Source organism: Coffea arabica, chromosome 1c, assembly GCF_036785885.1.
Source record: "Coffea arabica cultivar ET-39 chromosome 1c, Coffea Arabica ET-39 HiFi, whole genome shotgun sequence".
Classification (NCBI taxonomy): Eukaryota; Viridiplantae; Streptophyta; class Magnoliopsida; order Gentianales; family Rubiaceae; genus Coffea; species Coffea arabica.
In genome coordinates this window covers 10,646,861-10,658,411 of record NC_092310.1, presented here as the reverse complement: position 1 = coordinate 10,658,411, position 11,551 = coordinate 10,646,861, and the positions used below count along the sequence as shown (strand labels likewise).

General features: G+C 35.6%; 1 pseudogene; it reads right to left on the bottom strand.

The window, feature by feature from the left end:
- Positions 1 to 6,350: 6,350 nt before the first annotated feature.
- The window catches only part of LOC113714357 (uncharacterized), a 32,032-nt pseudogene continuing 26,831 nt past the window's right edge, over positions 6,351 to 11,551 (bottom strand).

Sequence of the window (11,551 nt, the reverse complement as noted above, 5' to 3'; positions counted from 1 at the left end):
ATTTTGATCAGGTCAGAGTCCAGATATTGGGGAAGGAAAGATTATCATCTCTGAATGAGACAATATCATTGATTCGAGCTAAAGAGAATAGGCGAGAAGTCATGTTAGAGCCTAAAACATTAGAAGGCCCGGCAATGATTTCTACAAAGTCAAATAAAGACACAATTTGGTGCACGTACTGCAAAAAATCACGCCATACGCGAGATGATTGCTTCAAACTCCATGGGAAGGTACAAGTCCTTAGTCGTAAAGGAGGATTCAAAGGGGGAAAAGCCCACTTAACTGCTGGAGAAGACCAAACACAAGAAAAATCCAACCAGACTGGTATGGGAGAATTCAAGAAAGAAGAAATCGAAAAGCTAAGAAACCTCCTAAATTCCCTTGAAAAGTCCTCTAGTACGTGTTCATTGGCTCAATCAGGTAAGTACCTTAAATCTTATGCTTTAAGTGCCTCACGCATGTCTTCTCTAGGCTCTTGGGTCATCGACTCAGGAGCTACTGACCATATGACTCACAGCCCAATCAGATTTAGAACATACAACCCATGTCCTGGAAATAGAAAAATTATTGTTGCGGATGGATCTCCTATAATTGTTGCAGGCCAAGTGACAGTAAATCTATCAAATTCTTTGTCCCTAAATAATGTGTTGCATGTCCCAAAATTGTCCTCCAATCTCATATCCATCCATCAAATTACCAAAGATCTGAACTGTAGAGTAATTTTCTATTCTACTCACTATGTTTTTCAGGATTTGGTTACGGGGAGGACGATTGGACTTGCTAAGGTGAATGACGGGCTTTATTACCTTGAGAAGATAAGTGGCAACAAGAAGAACAAAAATCAGTTATCCTTCACTTGCCCCTCAAATAATAAATCTGAAATTTGGCTTCATCATTTCCGTCTTGGTCATCCATCTTTTATTCTACTTAAAAGCATGTTTCCTTCACTTTTCAAGAATGAAGATGTTAGTAGTTTCTATTGTGATACATGTGAAATTGCTAAACATCATAGACTATCATTTCCATTGAGTAATACAAGATCTACTAGACCTTTCTCTTTGATACATACTAATATTTGGGGGCCTTGTAGAATTTTTAGTATTTCTGGAGCAAAATAGTTTGTCACATTCATTGATGATTGTACTAGAACTACTTGGTTATTTCTTATGAAAGAAAAATCAGAAGTAAGCAGTATTTTTCCAATGTTTCATAAAATGATTTGTACACAATTTCGAAGTTTGATTAAAAGATTAAGATTTGATAATGCAAGAGACTATTTTAATCAAATTCTCTCATCTTCTTTCCAAAAAGAGGGTATAATACATGAGTCATCTTGTGTAGATACACGCCAACAAAATGGGATTGCTGAACGAAAAAATAGACATTTACTCAATGTGACTCGAGCAATTTTGTTTCAACATAAAGTTCCAAAAACTTTTTGGGGGGAGGCTGTTTTAACTGCTACACATTTGATAAATAGAGTGCCTTCAAAAGTCCTAAATAATCAAAGTCCCATTGCTGCTCTTTCTATTTTTTACCCTGATTTTAATGTCTCTTGCACATTGTCACCAAAAGCATTTGGTTGTGTTGCTTTTGTACATGTCATGCACACCAAAGAGGGAAACTTGATCCAAGAGCTTTAAAATGTATTTTTGTGGGATACTTAAACACAAAGAAAGGATATAAGTGTTATCATCCTCCTTCAAAAAAAATTTTTACCTCCATGGATGTCACATTTGTTGAAAATGAACCTTACTCTCAAAGTAACAATCCTTATCCCCAGGGGGAGAGTTCTTGGGAAGATAAGGAATTTCTCCTTGATCTTCAAAGTCCTACACTAAACTTAAAGTCTTTCAAGCCCTGACCATACACCAAATTTTAAAGGAGAACATACTAGCAGTAAACCTGAACCTGAATTTGAAGTTGAACATGGCAGTAAAGAAATTGAACCTGATCTTGGAGCTGAGGGAAAATCTGGTTTAAATCCAACTACACCACTCAAGGTCTACTCAAGGAAGAAAGTTCATATTTCTGAACCTGTGCAAATCCAAGAATCTGAACCACAATCAGGTACTGAAAATTTTGTTCCTTTGTGTGTTCAATCTGACTCTGCTCCTTGTGAATTTAATGATTTAGACCTGCCTATTGCTGTTCGAAAAGGAACACGAGAATGCACTAAGCATCCAATCTCAAATTTCGTCTTTCCATAGACTCTCTCCACAACATAAAACTTTCCTTACCACCATCAACTCTATTTCAATCCCACAAATACTACAAGAGGCACTTGGAAATAAGAACTGGTTACATGCTATGAAAGAGGAGATGAATGCCCTACAGAGAAATAAGACTTGGGAAATTGTAAACCTACCCAAAGGAAAGAAAACAGTGGGGTGTAAATGGGTGTTTACTTTGAAATATAGAGTTGATGGTTCATTAGAAAGGCATAAAGCTCGGTTGGTCGCAAAAGGATATACACAAACATATAAGATAGATTACCAAGAGACCTTTGCACCCGTTGCAAAAATGAATACTGTGCGTGTTCTTTTGTCTTTAGCTGCTAACTTTGGTTGGTGTTTATAGCAATTTGATGTGAAGAATGCATTCTTACATGGGGATTTAGAAGAAGAGATGTACATGGAACCTCCACCGGGTTTCAATGAAATGTTTTTTGAAAAGAAAGTGTGCAGGTTAAAGAAAGCTTTATATGGATTAAGACAATCGCCAAGGGCTTGGTTCGGAAGATTTACTAAAGTGATGTTAGCAATGCAATACAAACAAAGTCAAGGAGATCATACTTTGTTCATAAAACATTCAAAAGGAGGTGTTACAGCTCTACTTGTATATGTAGATGGCATCATCATCACCGGAAATGATTCAATTGAAAGAGAAACACTCAAAAAGTGCTTAGCAAAGGAGTTTGAAATTAAAGAACTAGGGAGGCTGAAGTATTTTTTAGGCATTGAGGTGGCATACTCAAGTAAAGGCATCTTTGTTTCCCAACAAAAGTATGTCTTAGACTTGCTTAAAGAAACAAGCAATCTTGGATGCAAGGCAGCAAGCACACCCATTTAGCCTAACTTGAGATTCAATGAAGAGAAGGATGATAGCACAGTAGATAAGGGAAGATATCAACGGTTGGTTGGGAAACTGATATACTTGTCCCATACAAGGCCGGACATAGCATTTGCTGTAAGTGTAGTAAGCCAATTCATGCATGATCTAAGAGAGAAACACTTGCAGGCTGTCAATAGAATTCTATCCTGCCTCAAAGGGACACCGAGTAGAGGAATTTTGTTCAGGAAAAATGAAGGATTGCTCATAGAGGCATATACTGATGCTGATTATGCAGGTTCTATTGTAGATTGTAGATCAACTTCAGGATATTGTACATTTCTTGGTGGGAACCTAGTGACATGGAGGAGTAAGAAGCAATCGGTTGTTGCAAGATCAAGTGCTGAAGTAGAGTTTAGAGCTATGGCTCATGCAGTTTGTGAATTGCTATGGCTCAAAATAATACTTGATGATCTTAAAATCAAGAGCGAAGGACCTATGAAACTCTATTGCGACAACAAGTCTGCCATCAACATTGCACACAATCCAGTGCAACATGATCGCACAAAGCACATCGAAGTTGATAGACATTTTATTAAAGAAAAGCTGGATAGTGGCATGATTTGCACTCCATATGTAACATCAAATAATCAATTGGCAGATGTCTTAACTAAGGGAATGCCAACTTCCAACTTTGAAGACATTACATGCAAGATGGGAATGGAAAATATCTATTCACCATCTTGAGGGGGAGTGTTGAAAATCTAGAATATCTTTTTCTATATATATCCCATGATTTCTGCTCTATTTTAGGATAGAATAATTTACTCCTAATGTATTTTACGATAGAATAAATTAGCTCCTAATTTTTAGGAAATTACAGATTTCATGGAATTGACAAAAGTCAAATTCCATTTGTATAAATGTTGTACAAAGTCTAGAACAAAAGATATGACAGAACAATTCAGTTTTTCTTTTTGTTCAGAGAGTATTATGGAATTGTTTTTTTTTTTTTAATTCTGAAGTTTTTTTGGGGTGGTGCAGTACAAGTCCATTGTTCAACAAATTGCAGAGGTTGATATTAATGTATACCGAAGTTTGGACCCTGTTAAAGTTGAGCCTTCTGAAGGGTCCACGTTTACTCTCCATTCAACTAGGCAATCGCGAAAAAACGTGGACCCTTCAGAAGGCTCAGCTTTAACAGGGTCCAAATTTCGGTATACATTAAGCATAAAAGTAAGCTTGGTAATCTAGTATTCGGCTAGAAATAAGCTAATTAATGTTTCTAGATTCAGAACAAGGTAAAGACCATGAGAAATATATGGATAAACATGAAAATGTATACATTTTGACTTTTGCATTTCAACAGTTTTACATGACCTATGGATTTCTCAAATTTTCAAGGTTGAAACAAGTGCTTACTGACTTTCCATCAATAATTGGATTTCACAATTGAAACATGCAAAATCCAGATACTACTCGATAAATGAGGAAACAGACGACATGTCTAGTAGCAGAGTCCATGATTAATAATATCCATGCCTAAAGAACACTATCACCAGCATCGTCTAGTTCATAACTTATTTCACTTTCCACCAAAAGGAAAATTAAAGGAACACAGTAGGAACAAACATGGGAAGTGTATGAAGTTTACATACTATATTCTTGTGACTATTTTCAGTGTGCAAGACTTCAAATTCTCCACCTTAGTCCCTGAAAATATCGGCGTACCGTGCACGGGCTGTGCTGGACTTCAGAGGTCTATAGAGCTTGCAACGATAAAAATGAATGTCAACTTCTGTTATTATTGCCTCTAGCAAGGCCTATGTGTTTTCTAAATCTTTGATTGTATAGGCATCTTCTACAGATTGATAAGGGATTTAAAATCTCTCTTGCTATGAACAGAATATAAAGAAAGTGTGTCTTATATTCGTGATCTACAATCTAGAAGCCTAGCTTTTCATCATAATGAGTTATGGGACAACATAATTTGAAAAATGTTGCATACTTTTCTTGGATCTTTTTTAGTCCCTTTGGATTTAGTTTGGGTGAAAAGAGAAGGAATTAGAGTTGCTCATGCACTGAGCAGGCAAGCTAAGAATGTTGATTATCAAAGTGTAATTGGTGCTCATTGCGCCTAACTGCGTCCAGCCTTCATTTTTGGGTCATTCTTACAAACAGATCCTATTCTTTTCTCTCAAAAATTACAAAATTTAAAATAGGAAAATATTCGAAAGTAAAATCTAAGTTTTTCTTTCAAATATATTATTTTGCTTGCATAATAAATACGTTTTTCAATCAACTTATTTATGTTTCCAACTATCTTTTCATCTCACACACACACACAAAAAGTGTTACAATAATCAGTTTGAATGATGTTTCAAATAACATACTATAATTCAATATAATGTCTTCTTGAGAAGAAGATTTTGAACTAAAAACAAGCAAATCTTACACAAAAGCGTTCAGGACCCTCCTAATCCCTCATATTCACATATCTTAATTTTTATTTTCTCATTTAATCAGTATATACCTTGATGGTTATTCTTATGTAGTGTCAATCTAATTTACTACTCCCTCCGTCCCATTTTGATAGTCCTGTTTTCCTTTTTCGTCTGTCCCAAATTATAGTTTACTTTTCAATTGAAAAATGTAGTTGTATTTTAAATTTCCTAACATACCGTTATTCAATATAAATTGTTGTTACTATAAACTTACCCCATTCAATGAGAGAGTTTATTCTCTTTTTACTATCAATTCAAATTCTCATAAAGTTGTACTCTAATTAATGTGAACGTATTTTAGGAAAATAGCTATCTAAATTGATTGTTCTAACAAATTTAACTACTTTTTCTTAAATTGTGTGAAAAAGAACCAAAACTATCAAAGTGGAACGGAGGGAGTATCAATTTTCTTTTCCAACTTTTAGGTCCTTGAGAATTTGGTCCGAGCACAATTAGGATGTCAGAACATACCTGTAAGATGATAGGAAACATTTTTCACTTTCTCCATTCTCATGGAATGTCTTTTGCTTGCATTTATCAATTTTTTTTTATACAAATTCAAGTACAACATTGTTATAAATGGTCCTGTACGGAAAAAAGGGGAATAAGGATGAATCTATCTAATTTATTGAAAGGCACGAAGGAGTAAAATAACCTTCGACCAAACTAAAATCTAGATAGGAAACGCAATCAAGTAGTTGAACCCCTTGACTAGCGTCCAGTGAGGAGCTTTAGTTCTTTTTGGTGGCCACTAAACCAAGACCCAGTAGTTGCATTTATCATGTAAAAACACAATGAAGAAATTAACTTGATATATTTCCTTCTGCATGCACTTAGTTGAGGCGACATAAGGTAGAAGAGATGTTTTAATATCTAACACAGACGAATCAGACAAATCATATGACCCTCCAATCAACTGTTGTAGTGCAATTGCTCGTGCCTTTGATCTCACTGCAGTAACTATTTAGTGAAGGATGTTGCTAAATATCATTACTACTATGAAAGTATTGAGGTTAACAAATGTATGATATCCAAAGATACATTTGCCCAAGTATGCTAAATTCTAAAAGATATTTCACTTTTTTACTAAACCCTAGATGCATTTACCACAATTTACACTACCAAAACTTTTTCTGTAAACTCAACATGGTCGTATAACACTTGAAACCAGACGCCTGCATGATGCAGAAAATGTCTTCCCAGCTCATTTTACCTGAAATTGGAAATGTTCCGCCCCTGCAGGGCAATAAACACCAGGCAACACTCCTCACGCCCATCCAAGCCAGTTGCTCGATACATGCCTTTGAGTCAGGGATTTTACAAAAGCATCTATCCCATAAGTGATGGCACCAGTCCTGTAATCAGACGTAAAAATGAGCTGGGAAGACATTTTCTGCATCATGCAGGCGTCTGGTTTCAAGTGTTATACGACCATGTTGAGTTTACAGAAAAAGTTTTGGTAGCGTAAATTGTGGTAAATGCATCTAGGGTTTAGTAAAAAAGTGAAAAACCAGTCGCATGTATACCAGTCTTTACAGTTTTCAACGCATCCATCTTCCCATCTTCAAAGTCATTATTTTTCTTTTCTTGTTGGCACGATGCTTAGCTGCAATCCTCAGCTTTCTCTTAGCATTTCGAACAGGATTAACCACAGCCATGAGCTTTTCTTCGTGTTTCCTCCTATCCCTCTTTGCTTTGAGATCTTTCTGTATTTGACTGTAAACTTGAACAAAGTTCTGCATTCCCATGTTATCTCGAATGCTTTCACAAACCTCTTGTGCTAACTGCTTCATATCATCTGCCAGAGATTATAGAATAATGATGTAAAGATACTGTGTTTAAGAACATCAGCGACCAAAACTGATTACAGATAACCTTGCAAGGTGAGATCCATTTACTTCATTTTCCCGTTGAACCAATAAAACACATGCTTGTGAGAGTATATTTGAAGCCATCAAGATGCAGGGTAATATTTCTTTTTCTTCCCACATAACCTTTTTGGTTTGTATGGCTTCCCAGCACAGGCATGATTTGATGCTTAAAGACTATCACAAGTACTAGACAAACATGTTTCATTGTTAACTTTTTGAATAGAAAGCAATATATTTCACAAAACAACGCCTTCCAATTAACCAGAACAAAATTTTTTCACACAGCAAATCTCCGATGCCTACTTTTGCACTCCCCATAGGTGAATTGAACGTTATTTGATAAACCACTGGAAGCAAGAAAGCATTGAAAATACATCAGTTTAGAGAGAGTAGGAAAAATCTTTTCCGACCATATTCCACATTGAATTTCAAGTAGATAGTGTGTAACAATTGTCATGATTCATTCAAATACGGACTTTTAAGTAATTTCCATCTTTTAATTGTACTGGTGCAGGGAAAGATGACTTTATTAATCAGACCAAAAAAAGAAAAAAAAAAAGATATCGTCTAACATGAAACTAACACCTACAACCATCACTTTTCCCATATAAATTCGGACTTAAACAAATTAATTCTATTTAATGAATATCTTTGCTATTTTTAAGACAGAGATCCTCTTTCATGTTTCAGGAGTCAATACCATGACATCCAGCTGTATGAAACAGAAAACAAGCAACATAACAACTGTTTATATTGATACTCAGAACTTTATTATGAACCAATAAATTATGTCAACAACCATTATTTACAAGTCACACAGTTTAATGAAAAGTTTGCTTCCCAAACACATCTAATCAACAAGAAATCCAGTACCTAAAAAAAAAAACTACTACAACTACTACAGACATTTGAAGGTAATCAAAGACGTGCAACTGGATGGATCCTAAACACAAGGAAAAATCCGTAAAGATTGAATACAACGATAAATCTGTAAGGCATAGGGGACCATTATGCCAATTCTTGAGTTCATCAAAATTTAACACTGGTGGAAAATTTTCCAGATAAAGGAAACCCATCATAAATCATACAGGAGTAAAATAATGCAAGACAATAGTAAAGAAAAAGACAGGAAAAAACTTAAACTCATCAACCAGAAAAGATTGCAACCGCAGGAAAATCATTTCAACCAACTAGACAAAATTCACAATGAAGCACACAATACACCTAAACAAGAAGAATATGATCAGACTAAGAACGTATATTTTGTTAGTCTTTTTATATCGAGGAACAATAATCTAGCTAGCAATTTGACAACTGCACTTCCTATATTTTTCACATGGCAAGAATAACATTGATTTTTTCTGAATATAAGTATCAGAATAATGCAAACAAGCATCGGACTTGTAACCCTTGCAATTATAAGCAATAAAGAAACAGGGTAGAGATGGGGAGAAAGACAGACTGTGTAGAGTCATGGCATTTGGAGGGCAGGCAGGTGGGAAAAGATGGATAATGCACCTCTGTCAAGTAATGGTATCAGAAGAATTTACCTGAAACAACTCTACCGGCATATCCTTCACAGACTTTGTATAGAGGTACCAGCATCTGGTAAGAATAATTTTGCCCACTATCCTCCAGGACCAGTGTTGTATTCTTGTATTCTCCAAGAAGTGTTGGTGAGATCAACTTGAAACAATGGAATACAACTTTCATCTGCACAAAAACATCACACGGAATTTAAAAATTTAAAAAAAAAAGGAATTCCAAGATACTGAAATTTGAAAACATGGTAATTTGACCTGAACAGACCCGTAATGCAAAAAGGTTCTCATAGATGTACTTCCATAAATGCTAAACACCACGCTCTTACAAATTCTACAAATACAAGAAGAATGCGAACATCATAAACAAATGAAGAGTTCTGAGATTCAGTGCACCTGTATAGTCTCCATTGCCAGAGATATCCTTCCCATTCTTTTGAGCAGATAAGAAACAATAAAGTATTGTTGGGGCTTATTTTTCTGTTCACTGTGTGGCACACCAAGGTCAGAGGTAAGATATGCTAATGTGCCCCTTCCCTTCCTTGAATCCAGCATATGGAAAGCTTTAAGAAAACAACCTTGCTCTTTATCTTCAAGCTGAGACCAGAACTTTGGAAAATCAACATATTCAATCTGTCGTAGGAGCGAATGCAAATGACAAATTGTAAAGACAAGGTTATGCGTAATCAAGGTGCTGGCAGCATCATCTGGTGGCTGTGTTTTCAGTTGGTAGCAAAGTGAGGCTGCTATGTGGAAAAGTCTAGTTGGTCTCATGAGAAAGCATGCTTCTCTGCAAGATTCAGTTACGTGTGTAAAGTACAATGTCACTAAACGACTTGATATGTTTCGCAACCACAAATGTGGGTGCAATAGGAACTCGCAGATCATCTCCCATATCTCCTGTAAGAAACCATATGTAGAAGACGTCTATAAGATCATCACCATAAAGGATAACGAAAACATAAAGGGAAACCTCAAAGATTCCTAATGTCAGCACAATTTGGCTATTGTCATCTTTAAAGAGGTTCAACTCAACTTCCTAATGGAAGCCATCGAGCATCTTCTGAGTATAATTCAATGGACAGAAAGGAAGTAAACAAGGAACTTTCTTTTGGGAACAGGAAAAGATAAATGTAGGGAAGAGAATACAGACAATAAAACTACAATGGAAAAGATAATGATAATATATCTAGCAGACAGATTAAATCAGTAATTTCACCAATCAAAAGTTGGCATTACAGAATAGGTCAAGCCAACAGGCCATTGGCTAACTTCATTTATCTTTACAAAGTTTACCTTTTGTTTCTCCATTACAAAAGCGGCAGCAGAGATAAAAATATATCGTCAAGTGCCTTCATTAAGACCTCTACGCAACAAGAGAAGATGTTCTTTACAAGTACTCCAATGAAAAATCTCATACTAGTCAGTATTAGGTGCCAGATACATGGTTCAACTTGCATGTCTGACACTTGCAGACATATTAAGATCTAAAACTGAACATGCAACAAACACAAAATAGGAAAGTCATTGTGAGAGAGAAATTTTCAAATTCTTCCTTTTGGTCCTCCTCTTCTCTAGATGCAGACTAACATAAGGCATCCATGATCAAGGCTTAATAGACAAGGTAGTTATGGACTTGTTTCTCCAAAGAAAACCAGAAACATCTACAATCTTCAAAGTCTTGCAATTAATCTTAAAAATAAACAAAAAAGGAACCAGCATAGTAATAATTCAAATTCACTATGAGGGACAATGTCTGTTTGGTTCGACAATACTAGACGCCAAAATTGCAGGTAGCATAAGGTCAAAGAAACCAAAATAGCTGTAATAACTGAACAAAGAAAAAAAAAGAAAAGAAAAATCAGACATTCAAATAATCCACCTAAAAATTTCCTATGGCTTCATCGCCCAAAAGTTAACGGTTTCTTGGTATGATACTTGACGAAAAGAAAAACCTTAACATATAACTTATCATCCATCAGCTCGATAACAACACACTTTTTTAGAGTATGTTCTTTTATAGCTGCGAAGGATAAGAGAAATCTACAGAATCATCTTTTACCCCAAAAAAAAAAAATCCTTACAAATTTGACATATTTTCAAGTTTCCAATGTGATAGACATACTAATTAACATCCATAGACTCCATAAAAAATTCTCAGGATGATATATCTCATGGTCTATGCAGTCAACTAGCAGGATGATAAAAGTTGTGCCCTGTGTTGTCGCTGTTCTTCTCACTATAAAAAGATTCAAGTGAACTTAAAGAGTTGTTCCCCGAAAACTGTTCACATAAACACACAAACTAACACACATCCTTGTGCATATTGAAGCAATATGTACCTCAAGATCCTTCTCAAAGCATAGTTTCTGGAATTGGTTCAGTATCTTCTCCAGTAAAACCAGTGAATAATAAGCTTCCTTCCACAAGGGAACCACTGCTTCATTGGAGACATTCAGTTGGCTAATAGCAATATGATTGACAGCAGACTGAAGAATTCTTCTCATCATTGGCAGTACATCACTAATATGTTTCTGAAATCCTTGCTTCATAACTTCCACCAGTAACCCTAGTACCTACACAA